Consider the following 13,913-nt stretch of genomic DNA (forward strand, 5'->3'; position numbering starts at 1 on the left):
GGCCTGGTGACACATGCCTGTAATCCCAGCTACTCCGGAGGCTAAGGCAGGAGAATTGCTTGAACCTGGGAGGGGGAGGTTGCAGTGAGCCGAGATCATGCCATTGCATTCCAGCCTGGGCAACAAGAGCGAAACTCCATCTCAAAAAAAAAAAAAAGAAAAGAAAATCCAAACTCCTAAACATAGAGACTGTCTCTTTGAGCATTTGGGACAAGGAAAAGATGAGAATGTAAATAGTCCCCTCCTCTCGCCTTTGGTAACAGTCTTTCCCAAGGTATCTACCATCTCCCTTTCAATTTGCCACCTTTATTTTTTATTTATTATTATTATTATTTTTTGAGACGGAGTCTGGCTCTGTCACCCAGCCTGGAGTGCAGTGGCACGATCTCGGCTCACTGCAAGCTCCGCCTCCTGGGTTCACGTCATTCTCCTGCCTCAGCCTCCCGAGTAGCTGGGACTACAGGTGCCCGCCACCACACCCGGCTAATTTTTTTGTATTTTTAGTAGAGACGGGGTTTCACCGTGGTCTCGATCTCCTGACCTCGTGATCCACCCACCTCAGCCTCCCAAAGTGCTGGGATTACAAGCGTGAGCCACCGCACCCGGCCTTATTTGCCACCTTTAAATCATGGGATAAAATTCACTTTTTCCATGGAGACATTCCAGACTTAACGCCACTCTGTAATAACAGCTCATCACTCTCCTCCTCTGGGCTCACAGTGTTCTCACCTGGCATCCATTGCTCAGGCCATGACTCCTGGGGAGCCTCTCTCCCTCAACCATCCCCGCCTGCCTTGCTTGCTCTAATCAGAACTCACCTGTCTGGTGTCCCATTTCCTCATGATAGGCTTTGAGCTCAGTATTTAAGTTAGATAGAAAATGGTGCTTCTTTTGGATTAAGTCTTTGCATTTGATCATGGGCTTTTAGTGTATTCAAGGAGTACAACGAGTGATAAAGGCACTCCAGCCTGGGCGAGAGAGCAAGACTCCGTCTAAAAAAAAAAAAAAAGAATTATTTTGCATCATCAATCACAAATCAGCTGATGGATATGGGAGAGAAGAGCAAGACTTCTATTATTCAGAGATGGAAAAGTCAACCAGGGTTTTGAAGTCAAAGAAAATGCAGCTGCTCCTTGCCTTACAATGCTGTTACTTCCCAACGAGCCCATCTTAAGTTGAACAAGCATATGATACACCTAAACTACCAAACATCATAGCCTAGCTCAGCTTAAACGTGCTCAGAACACTTACATTAGCCTACAGTTGGGCACAATCATCTAATGCAAAGCTTATTTAACAATAAATATGTTGAATATCTCATACAATTTATTGAATACTGTACTGTAATTAGAAAACAGAATGGCTGTATGGGTATTGGAAGCATGGTTTCTACTGAATGCCAATGGTTTTCATACGACGCTAAAGTAAAAAAATTGTAACTTGAACCCTTACAGTTGGGGCTGTCTGTAGATTCACAGCGCGGGTAATCCACCTACTTTGAGCGTTTCAGTAGGCTACTGATAGAGGAGCTGAGAGGTCAGTAGGCAATGTGGCAAACTAATTGGAGTGCTTCTTATAAGGTGATGTAAAAGATTGCAACTATATTCAAGGATGACAGCTTACAGGAGATTCAGAAAAGAGCTTCAGAAATGATCGAATTAATAGACCATAAAATTTTAGAAACAAGATAACAAAATTACTTAGTTCAGAGTAGAGAAGATTGAGAAGTCTTTAAGGATATGAATGAACTTATTAACCACCAAAGCACTGCTGTTCCAGAATGCAGTATTGTTTTGAGATTGCCTCAATAGACATGTAAGCAAGACATTTCTGACCAGAATTGGTGGTCAGATCCTGGCCCAGGTTGATAAAGCAGCTAATAGCAAGATGATCGTCTGAATGATTAGTTACATCTTTGCTTAGAAGTAGGGATACAGAGAAACCACTTTTATAGTGGTGGTTCTCAATTTTCCTGAGACAGGATTTCCTGCAGGATGGACTAATCCCATTCACTGGTTGGAAGAGTACAAAAGGCCTTCCAGCCAGCAAATAGCTGCCCGTGATCCTGTCTGCCTGTCTGATACTCCTCTCCCTTTAAACTTTTCTCTGGATGGACCTTTTGACGGCTCTGGGGAGATGGGATACACGACAAGTAAATTTTGATAGGTAAGGAACAGAGAAGGTTCTGAGTCAGGACCATATTGAGAATGGTGGGCAGGGGAAATGTGGGCATTGGGTGTCCAGCATAATAATAAAGCTAACAGCCGTGTCACAGAAAGAAAGCTGGCAGAACCAAGGAACCACAGATGTGACGGCTTGTCTGTGAATCCTCAGAGCCTGTGGGGCAGAGTCCTAGCTGAGCTGCCACTGAGTCATAATTCCATGGCTCAGTTGACACCATCAAAGCCCCCTTCTTTGTCATTCTTAAGCGCTTCTGGTCCTCTTGTGGGCATTTCTTTACAACGGAATCTAAAATCTTTTTCCAGTTTGCAACTGGATCATTTTGGTTTCTATCCTTTTATTGCTGCATTTCTATACAAGAAACATGCCTTGTGTGACTGCTGGATGTCAGAACCCATGGTTATGAAGATAAGTAGTGCACTGCTGAGCTGGAGGGACTCCCAGTACTGTACGGCAAGGCCATAATGGAGGTACGCACTGGGTGCTATGGAAGCACAAAGATGAAAAATTGACTTTGGCCTTGAAAACTAGGAGAGCATCACAAAGAGACATTTGAGATGGGTTTTGAAGGATGAGTTAGAGTTTGACAGGCAGTGAAGGAAAGAGTGGGGACAAGGATTATTAGGTAGAAGAAATCACATATGCAAAATACAGATGCTCTAAACAACGTTATTTGTTCTAAGACTACTGTCTCAAAGTACTATATCAAAGGCTAATGTAAAAACATAAGGAGAAAATAATATTTGTTGAGCACTTGCTAAGTACCAGGCACTAATCTAAGTGCTTTAAATATATTAACTCAACTGATTATCACAACGGTCATGTGAGTTTTATTATCACCATTTTACAAAGGAGGAAACTGAGGTACAGGGATGTTCACATATGTGAAAGATTGGTCTAAGGATGGGAAGATGTAGCACAACAGGAGGATGGAGATTTTAGATTGCGAAGGGCTTTTTGTATCATGCTAAGGAGTTTGTATCATGTCCCTTGGGCCAATGTTTCTCCAGCTCTGTTCCGAGTAGGGGCCCAGGGGTCCTTTGGAGATGCCTCAGGGGCCCCTGCTTGTATCAAGTGGTTGGTGGATCACGCTATTAGCTATTATTATTTTATTTAATGGGTTGCTGTTTTATTTAATGGGTTGCTCATTTGGGAACATTGTACTCCTTTCAAAGGAATGTCAAAAAAGCACTCCTTTTGGCCATGGGGAAGGATTATACAGTCTTAGGCAGGAGAATAAAATGATTGTACTTCTTTATGTGGTTCAGTGTGGAACATGGATTAGATGGGGGGACACTGAGGACAGTGAATTTACCTCCTTTTCAAGAAAGAAAATGCCATGGTGTTTGGAATGTAAGAAGCTCCACTTAGATATTTGTCACTGATTCTTATTGCCTCAAACTTCCAGGTAGCCTTCTAGGACTTTACAATCTAGGCTTCATAACTTTGATAGATGTAAAAAATACGTATCTAAGAGGGTGGATATGCATCTCTGTGTCACTTGGGACTGGGGTAATTTGTGTATATAAGTTGCCCATGAAAACGAGGACTTGTACTTCTTTAAATACAATGACATTTCCCTTACTCAGAATTACTTACTCTACAACTTCAACAGCCTAGGAACAGGAGGGCTTCAGAGCAGTCAAAACAAACATCATACTACTCATGCACTAAAACTCATGACGCTTCCTCAGAGCCCATTTGTTCTCGGTTTTCTTCTTCAGATTTAGCTCCTTTTGGCTTTTATTATTATTTTTAATTAACACAAAATAATTGTACGTATTTAAGGGGTACAGAGTGATATTTTGATACATGTATACAAATGTGTAATGATCAAATCAGGGTAATTAGCATATTCATCACCTCATTTATCATTTCCTTGTGTTGTATCAAGCTAATTTTTATAGATGTTTGTTTTTTCCTGTGTTAAAGGATTTATGCCTCCACAGAACTGGTTCCTTGACCGAGAGTCAAATCCAGGCTGCAGCAGTACCCATTTATGAGTCCTAGCACAAATTCTTATAAACGATAATGCTTTATAAGCTGCTTTTGCATATATTATCTTTTAATCTTCACTCACTTTAATTTTTGAGTACTTCCTTACTTTCTGGCAATACAAGATGTTCCAGATTCATTTTGTAAATTTTCTGACCTAGTCCTAGAATCAGCTATTTCTTCAAGGAGTCTGGGTTTTTGTTTGTTTGTTTTTTAATTGGAGAATGGTGTTAGAAATCAAGATCTGGGTGCTAGGTGTGCTCATTGCTATTGGAGACCCATTGGTTCTAGGCCATTTCAGCTGGCATATCAAGGAAATGTACGTGTGTTGACTAACCTGTGGGTGTACACGTCTATACGTATTTCTATGTGTAAACATCTATGAACATAAATTCATACTAATGTCTTCAATTCAAAACCTTTACCACATGGTTAATTTTAGCCTCCTCCCCTAGCAAACCTGTATTCCCCTAGTCTAGTAGTAAAAATCTGGCTCCCACCACCTACCATCCAATTACTTAATTGTTCATTTCCAGTATACACGTATGGTAGTGTAGCGTCAGGCTGTGTGCTCATATCCCCATAGGAAACAACCTACCAGGGAGAGTTCAGTGTTTATGTATCATTTCTTTTGACTGTAGTCTTACAGATTCTATTCATTTCCAAAGTTATTTAGGTCAGCTCTTTTCCCAACTCCCATAGTGAGGTTGTTTTATATATTTATGATAGAGTTAGATTGTTTCATCACTTTTATCATTCCATTCTGATGTTTCTCAACCTCTTAAATGATTTTTAAAAAATTTGTATGCATTAAGATTCATTCTTTGTGCTGTAAAGTGCAACGAATTCTGAATTTTGACAAATAGTATCCAACATTACAGAATCATGCAGAACAGGTTCACTAAAAAATTTCTTGTACTTCACCTATTCAACCCTTCCTCTTGTCTCATGAGCCCTTGTCAGCCACTGGTTTTTTTTTTTTTTTTACTCTGTCGCCCAGGCTGGAGTGCACTGGCACAATCTCTGCTCACTGCAACCTCTGCCTCCTGGGTTCAGGAAACTCTCTGCCTCAGCCCCCCAAGTAGCTGGGATTACAGGCGTCCGCCACCAAGCCCGGCTAATTTTTGTATTTTTAGTGGAGATGGGGTTTCACCATGTTGCCCAGGCTGATCTCGAACTCCTGACCTTGTGATCCACCTGCCTCAGCCTCCCAAAGGGCTGGGATTACACACGTGAGCCACTGTGCCCGGCCAGCCACTTATTTTTAAAACCATTGCTAGAGTTTTGCCTTTTAAGACTGGCTTCTTTCATTTATCAATATGCATTTAAGGTTCATCCATGTATTTTTGCCACTTTTTGTTCCATTTTTTAAATCACTGATTAGTATTTCACTGCTTGGATGTACCTATTTTGTTTAATCCATTCATTTATTAAAGGACATCTTGGTACTTTCAGTTTTTGGTGGTTATAAATCAAACTGTTGTAAATATTTGTGTGCAACTTTGTGTAGACATAAATTTCAAATCCAGTTGTGTAAATACCCAGCAGTGCAAATGGTACGGGTACTTTTGAAGACAGTTTGGCAGTTTCTTAAACTGTCTGCAAAAGTGCCTGTACCATTTTGCATTTCCACCACCAATGAATGAAACTTCCTGTTACTCCACATCCTCACCAGCAATTTATATTGTCAGATTTGTGGATGTTGGAGATTGAAGCTGGTGTGTGGTGATATCTCATTATTGCTTTTATTTGCAATTTTCTAGTGACAAATGATGTTGAGACTTTTTTTGTATACTTATTTGCCATCTCTATGTCGTCCTTGATGAGGTATCTGTTCAAATTTTCCGTCCATTTTTAACTGAGTAATTGGGTTTTTTTACTGTTGAGTTTAAGAATTTTTTTTTGCATATTTGAATACAAGTCATTTATCAGTTATGTGTTTTGAAGATATATTCTCCCACTCTGTAGTTTGTCTTGATTCTCTCAAAAGTGTATTTTTAGAGCAGAAATTTTTTAATCTTAGTAAAGTCCAGTTTATCAATTTTTTTCAAAGGTGATTCTTTTGATCTTGGCTCACTGCAAGCTCCGCCTCCCAGGTTCACACCATTCTCCTGCCTCAGCCTGCCGAGTAGCTGGGACTACAGGCACCCACCACCACGCCCGGCCAATTTTTTTGTATTTTTAGTAGAGAAGGGGTTTCACCGTATTAGCCAGGATGGTCTCGATCTCCTGACCTTGTGATCCCCCCACCTCGGCCGCCCAAAATGCTGGGATTATAGGCATAAGCCACCGTGCCCGGCCTGCTAGAACTTTTTAAACTTGAATGGCTGAAACTCTATACCCATTGGACATCAACTCACTACCCATTGGACAGTCCCATCTGCCCACTTCGGGTAATCACCATACTACTTTCTGCTTCTATGAGTTTGACTATTTTAGATACTCATATAAGTGGGATCATGTAAGATTTGTCCTTACATGACAGGCTTATTTCACTTAAAATAATGTCCTTAAGATTCATGCATGTTATAGCATATAATGGGATTTTCTTCTTTTTTAAGACTTAATAATATTCCATTGCATGAACATATCACATTTTGCTTATCTATTCATCCATTGATAGACATTTAAATTGTTCCCATCCCTTGGCTGTTGTGAATTATGCTGCTATGCACATCAGAATGCAAATATCTACTCAAGACTCTGCTTTCAGTTCTTTGTGATAAATATCTGTATGTGAGATCACTAGATCTTATGGTAATTCTATTTGTGATTTTTTTGAGGAAACCTCAGTACTGTTTTCCATGACGGCTACATGATTTTAAATTCTCACCAACAGTGCGCAAGGGTTCCAAAATCCTCATCAGTCATCATCTTCATATCCTCATCAGTGCTTACTGTTTCCTGGTTTTTTGATCGTAGCCATCTTAATGGATGTGGGTAATATTTCATTGTCGTTTTGATTTGCATTTCTCTTGTCATTAGTGATGTCAAACAACTTTTAATAAACCTGTTGACCATTTGTATGTCTTCTTTGGAGAAATGACTATTAAGTCCTCTGCCTATGTTTTTGTTTGTTTGTTTGTTTTGAGACAGAGTCTCACTCTGTCCTCCAGGCTGGAGTGCAGTGGCGCGATCTCGGCTCACTGCAAGCTCTGCCTCCCGGGCTCACACCATTCTCCCGCCTCAGCCTCTCGAATAGCTGGGACTACAGGCACCCACCACCATGCCCGGCTAATTTTTTTGTACTTTTAATAGAGACGGGGTTTCACCGTGTTAGCCAGGATGGTCTCGATCTCCTGACCTCGTGATCTGCCCCCCTCGGCCTCCCAAAGTGCCGGGATTGCAGGCATAAGCCGCCGCACCCAGCCCTTTGCCTGTGTTTTAATAGGTTGTTTATTTTGTTTATTTTTTCTCTTTTGGGTATGGAGTTGTAGAAGTCTTCTATTTTTAAAATATTAATCTCTTACTATATATATAATTTGCAAATATTTTGTCCTGTTCTATGTGTTCCCTTTTCATTCTGCTGATTGTTTCCTTTGCTGCACAGGAGTGTTTTAGTTTGCTGTAGTCCCACTTGTCAATTTTTGCTTTTGTTGCCCTGCTTTTGGTTTCCTATTCGTTGCCTTTTGTGGTTTTAATTGAGCATTTTACCTGATTCCATTTTATTCTTCTTCTTCGCCCAGTTTCTGATGAGAAGTTGGAGGTAATTCTTATCGTTGTTCCTCTATAGATAAGGTGCATTTTCCTCTGGCCTCTCTCAAGACTTTTTCTTACTTTTGAATTTTCTGCAGTTTCAATACAATATGTCTAAATATAGTTGGTTTTCGTTTTATGGTTTTTTTTTTTAATCCTGCTTGTTTTCTCTGAGCTTCTTAGATCTGTGGATCTGTGGTTTAATGTCTGACCAAACACAAATTTGTGGAAATATTCAGTCATTGTTGCTTCAAATATTTATTCTGTTCATTTCTTTCTTTTACTTCTGATATCCCCATTATATGAATGTTACACCTTTTGTAGTTGTCCCACAGTTTGTGGAGTTTTCTCTTTTTTTCCCCAGTCTATTTTTTGTGGTGTTTTCATTTTGAAAGTTTCTATTGACATATTCTCAAGCTCAGGGAATTTTTTCCTTAGCTGTGTCCATTCTACTAATGAACCCATCAAAGACATTTGGTTTTTTCAAATCTCTGGCTTTTTTATTTTTTTGAGGCGGAGTCTCGCTCTGTCGCCCAGGCTGGAGTGCAGTGGCGCGATCTTGGCTCACTGCAAGCTCTGCCTCCTGGGTTCACGCCATTCCCCCGCCTCAGAGCAGCTGGGACTACAGGTGCCCACCACCACGCCCGGCTTATTTTTTGTATTTTTAGTAGAGACGGGGTTTCACCATGTTAGCCAGGATGGTCTCCATCTCCTGACCTCGTGATCCGCCCGCCTCGGCCTCCCAAAGTGCTGGGATTACAGGCGTGAGCCACTGCGCCCGGACGTCTCCAGCTTTTTTATTTTTTTTTTTTAATCACTAGTGTTTTTTAACTCTAACCTTTTTTTTTGCTTTTTTCTTAGAATTTCCATCTCTGCTTACACTGCTCATCTTTTTCTTACATGCTGTCTACTTTATGTACTAGAGCTCTTAGCACATTAATCATCACAGCTGTTTTAAATTCCCGGTCTGATAATTCCAACATCCCTGTTGTATCTGAGTCTGGTTCTAATGCTTTTCCTGTCTCTTCAAATTGTGATTTTTGCCTTTTAATATGTCTTGTAATTTTCTTGATAGCTGGACATACTGGATAGAAGGAACTGCTGTAAACAGGCCTTTAGCGTGTGGTGGCAAAGCGTGAGAGGAGAGTAAACATTCTATAGTCCCCTGGAGTAGGTGTCAATCTCTTAGTGAACCTGTGCCCCAGGCTGTGAACCTCACAGGTGCATCTCAGTCCCCACACCCTGCCCTTGAGTGGGACAGAATGACTATGGGGGCTGGAGCTGGGTATATTTCCCTTTCCCCAGTTTAGCTAGGTTCTGGTAAAACCCCAATATTTTAGGCTCTTTTAGAACAGTTTCTCTTGAGGGGAGACAGAGTACTCTGGTGTATTTCAAAATGGTTCTTTTCACCCTTTACCTGCTAGGAATACAAGGGGACTTTCCTCTGATATTCACTGTAAGAACCTGGTGGAGGTCCTGCAGTAAAACTCACAAAAATGTGGTTACCCCTGTATGACTGGGTCCCACCAGAGTGTTTAACTCTCAAACTTGTCCACACTGAGCCTGCAGTAATTTGTCAGTTACAGCTTAGTTTTCCAAGGCGGGTGTTGCTTCCTGCAGTGGTTTCTGTGAGTAGGTTCCGGCTCCAGTTAGGTTGTAACTCTCTGTATTCACCTGTCTGTCTCTCCAATTTTGGGGGCAGCAGTTTACCCTATGATTTCACATCCCTCATAGCTTTAAGGAGAATTATTGATTTTTTCAGTTTGTTCATCTTTTTACTTATTAGGACAGAGTGGCAACTTCCAAACCCCTTACATACTGGTCTGGAAACTTGAAGTCTATAATAACTTTTTCATCAATCTGGTTCACATCCTCCTTTGACCTTCAGAGTGGTCCTTAAGCAAGTCATTGCTATTTCTGCCACAGCGTTAGGTAGCAGCTGAAATGTAAGCATCACACAGCCACAGTCTATGGAGTTCACCAGATTGCTAATCAGCTTTCCTGGAGGAAATTATCTTAGATCAGTGGTAGTTCTCAACTGGGGACACTTTGCCCTCTAGGGAACATTTGGAAATGTCTGGAGACATTTTTAGTTGTTACAGCTGAGGAAGGTACGACTGGCATCTAGCAGGTAGAGGATGCTACCAACCATCTTACATTGCACAGGAAAGCCCTCCACAACCAAGAATTATCCTGTCCAAAATGTCAATAATTCTGAGATTAAAAATCCCTGTCCTGGACAAACCCTGAGGTTTTCTTCTCCTACTCCCACCCCACCCCTCATCTTCACTTCCACCAATGTTGAGCCAACTCAGTGACTTCAGTGCAATTTTGCAACTTTGAAATCCAACTTTTCTCTTCATTATTTTTCGGTCTCATCACCATAATCAGCATGCCAACACTTTCCTGAGTATCTACTGCCCATCAGGCAGCATGCTTGTTACCTCGTTATTTTGCTTCATTCATTCTCATCAAGTATTAATTGAGCCCTTACTAGGTGCCAGGTACACCACTGAGGGAATATGAGGGAAAGATGGCTGTCCCTGTTTTTATAGATGAGAGAGCTGAAGCTCACAGAGGTTAAGTGAAGTGTCCCAAATCGCACAGCTCATAACTGGCTTGCCCGCCGGACTTTGAGGTCACAGGTCTTTATAGTATGCCAAGCTAGTGCTGCGCATGCTGAGAGAAGCCACCACAACCCTTCTGTCTTCTGGGATTCATGGGTGCCCAGATGCTCTGTCTAATTGAGGCTAGCACTAAGTGTTTGCCAAAGTTGGGAAAACCAGGGCAGGATTGAGGAGGTGACACCATCAGGGCAGGGAGAGGAACAGAACCCCAATGTTCCAAGTCCCCACCCAGGTGCTCTGCAGGCCTCCCAGAGAGTGTGAATGGGTTTTGATGGGGATAATAGTCTCTCCAAATACACTCACTGCTAGTCTTTCCCATTGAGCAATTCAGCTTTCAAATGCTTGGTACATCAGACCAAAGGATGGGTGTTTTGTCTTCTTTTTTCCCTGCCTTTTTCTTTTTTAGGGAAAGCAATTTGCTCCTTTCTGATTTAGAATGAGATCTGGCAAGTAAGTGCTTGTTCTCCCTCCTTCCCTTGTTCCCCCACTCCCTCCCCACCCTTCAGTTAAAAAAAAAATCTTGGGGGGAGAGAGGGGGAATAAGAACACAGGATCCATGCTAAGCAAAACTATTTGCATAAGCTGTACACTTGGTCCTTAGAGCTTGCGCTGATCTAACCTATGACAAATTCCTCTGTCTCGGCTACCTGCCAGCTGCGTTTTCATCGGGGCTGGCAAGACAACTGAAGTCTACATTCTGTACTAATTAACGACCTTCAGGGGAGAAGACCACCAATTGCAATGCCAGCACACTTCGCTTGTTAAAGGGGACAGGGGGCCTTGTTGGACAAGGCCCAGGCTTTTTTCTTTGGGTGGTGGGCGGGTAAGCAGGCCAGGAAGGGTGAGGGGTGGGCTGGGGGTGGGGGGTGGGGTGCAGTAAACAGACCAGAAAGACAAACTCCAAGTTGTAGTAGGAGTTGGGAAGGCATCTGCACATGCCAGAACATTGTAGTGAACCCTGGGCTTCTGCAAGGTAACTCCACAGCAAGCAGAAAGGGGCCTGGGGGAAAGGGGCTCTCTTTTGGGGAAAGGAGTTCGCTGACCTGAGAGCTGCAGGTGGAGCCCGCACTATCATGGGTAGCCTTGTTTAAAAACATCAGGGCTGCCTTATCTGGCTGGCTTCATGGTGGGAAGTGCCCTGGGGCCTGCCAGCCACACCCGCAGCACAGATAGTCATCAGCCTTGGTGGCATCGCCTTCATCTGGTGAAAAGATCAGAGATGTGTTGTTACAAGCCACACAAGGAGGAAAAAGCTCTGCTCTCCGGGATTCTGCTGATTTCATTTTTCTCTATCCTTGGGGGATGAGAGTAGGGATGGTGAGAGGACACTCTTAAAGAACATTTGGGGCCGGAGAAGAATCCTTCATGATCTCGCCCTATAACCCGGCCGCTCATCTTGCATTCCGCTGCACGCTGCCCGGCCTTTGGCCATGTTACGCGAACTCCTGCAGCCATCCTTCTTTCTTCTTCACCTGGATGGAGAGGGCCTCCACCTAGAACACATTAGGACCTTAAGGGACCCTCAGCTCTCATTTCACCAAACCTCCTGGCTCAAGGACTAACTTCTTAGACACTAACCCCAGGTGGACGGTGACACTGTAAGCTTTTAAAGAATGAAAGGGGGTGCCCCCGTGCCCTCTTCTTCCTAGTCACATGTTGCATGATGTTTGGAGACTCTCTGTGAAAAGGATGTGGGCAAAATGCTCTTGGCTAATGCTCCTTTTTCCAGGACCTCCCGCCCACCTGCCCAGCAGTGCGCTTTTTCCTGAAGAAGAAGCTGAGCTCTCTCTCTTCCATCACCCACTTGCCACCCAGTCACCAAAGCCTCTCCCTTGAAACAAGTGAGTTCCTTTCTTGCAGGCACATCCATTTGGACCATGAGGAATAAAAGGGGGGCCAATTGTCCTTTCCCCCAGGAGGAGCCTGGAGTAGAAAGATGGGGTGCCCCTGTGCTCACCCCTTGCTCCTGCAGCCCGCCCACCCCCAGCCCTGTGTCACCAGCCCTATGCTTCATTAAGGGAGCACAATGTGTCCCCGTGGTCGCCTGCCAGCCGGGATGTCCTGTGTGACAGCAGATGCAAAGAGAATGAACAGGCGGCTGAAAAGGCTGGAGACAAAAAGAGCACATTGTCCAGAGCTCTGAAAGGGCTGCCTGAGAGGGGACATATGCATCTGAAAAAAATACCCCAGTGAGTCTCCCCCCCGCCAGCCTCAGCCCGCCCTCACCCAAACCTTCAACTGATACTGCACAATGATGTCTCCAAGCCAGGCAGGGCCAGGCCAGCTCCAGGCTGACAGCAGGCATGGGGCGAGTGAGTGAGTGTGGAGGGAAGGGTCCCAGGCACAGGTTCCCTCAAGGAAAATTCAGCACCCCTGTAACCTGTCTGCTCTTGAATCATAGAAGACTGTCATGGAATCACAGCGTCACTTAATCACAGAAGACTGGAGCTGGGAGCGTCTGCAGAAATCACTGGCTTAACCTCTTCATTTGACAGGTGGAAAGGGTAGATGACTCGCAGCAGTGGACAGTAGAGGCAGAGGCTGCCTGGGCACCCAGATCTCCCACTTCCTGATCTAGTTTGGGTGCCACAGCTACACATCCAGAGGATGAAGATGGAATTTCCAAAAGAGATAGGTGTCCTCTCTGGACCTCCCTTTGCTTCTTTGTCAGGGGATGGGGCCAAAACCCAACCTGGAAAGTGATTGTGTCACACCCATAAGAATCCCAGGGCTTGGTTGGATTTCTGAGGCTGGGGGTTCAAGAAATGGGAGAAGGAAAAGCTAGCTTGCAAACGAGCTGTTATTTTGTGAAAGATGACTTCATAGTTTAGCAAAAGGGGTTTACAGGTCAAATAGAAGACTCTAAGTTCTCTGCTCTGTTTTGTGAACTTGGGCAATTCACGAAACTGCCGTAAACAGCTTCGACATTGGAAATTCAGGACTAATTCGTCCTAATGCCAGTGCCGATATGCTTATCCATACCAATTCTGGTGCCAACATTAATGCTAGCAGTAGCTTCCCTGTCTCGCCAGAAAGCCACTCGAGGATCTAATACATTACTATGGGTAAAAGCTCTTTGGAGACCACAGAGCACTGTAGAAACCAGAATATTACTTTCAACATTAAAAAGCGTGGGGGAAGCTGTCATTGCCTGTGGCCATAATCCTTTGCAGGATATTTTCTAAACCAGGAAATGCTTCTTGACTTTGGCTTTTTGGAGGAGGGGAGGAGGACTTGATGGGAGTCAAGATTCTTTTTAAAATCAATTGTAAATTTGAAAAGACCTCTTTTTAAACATAATGAGCAAAGAGGCTTTCTAGAAAGCAAACTCTCCTAGGCAAGGAAGGAATCTGTGGGATCACCCTCCCTTTAATCTGTCTCCAGTGAATTTTCTGACATGAGAAAGGTCCCCCT

At 43.3% G+C, this 13,913-nt stretch overlaps 1 long non-coding RNA gene across 2 annotated transcripts in view; it reads left to right on the plus strand.

Moving 5' to 3' along the window:
* The window catches only part of LOC134736688 (uncharacterized), a 46,042-nt gene that overhangs the window by 17,829 nt on the left and 14,300 nt on the right, over positions 1 to 13,913 (plus strand). Inside the window, exon 1 of one of the 2 annotated variants that reach the window (XR_010120938.1) lies at positions 2,514 to 2,651. The exons of the other annotated variant lie outside the window; for it this stretch is intronic. This is a non-coding gene — a long non-coding RNA (uncharacterized lncRNA). Of the gene's footprint in view, positions 1 to 2,513; positions 2,652 to 13,913 lie in introns of those variants that run through there. 2 annotated transcript variants of the gene reach the window in all.

Source organism: Symphalangus syndactylus, chromosome 5, assembly GCF_028878055.3.
Source record: "Symphalangus syndactylus isolate Jambi chromosome 5, NHGRI_mSymSyn1-v2.1_pri, whole genome shotgun sequence".
Lineage (NCBI taxonomy): Eukaryota > Metazoa > Chordata > Mammalia > Primates > Hylobatidae > Symphalangus > Symphalangus syndactylus.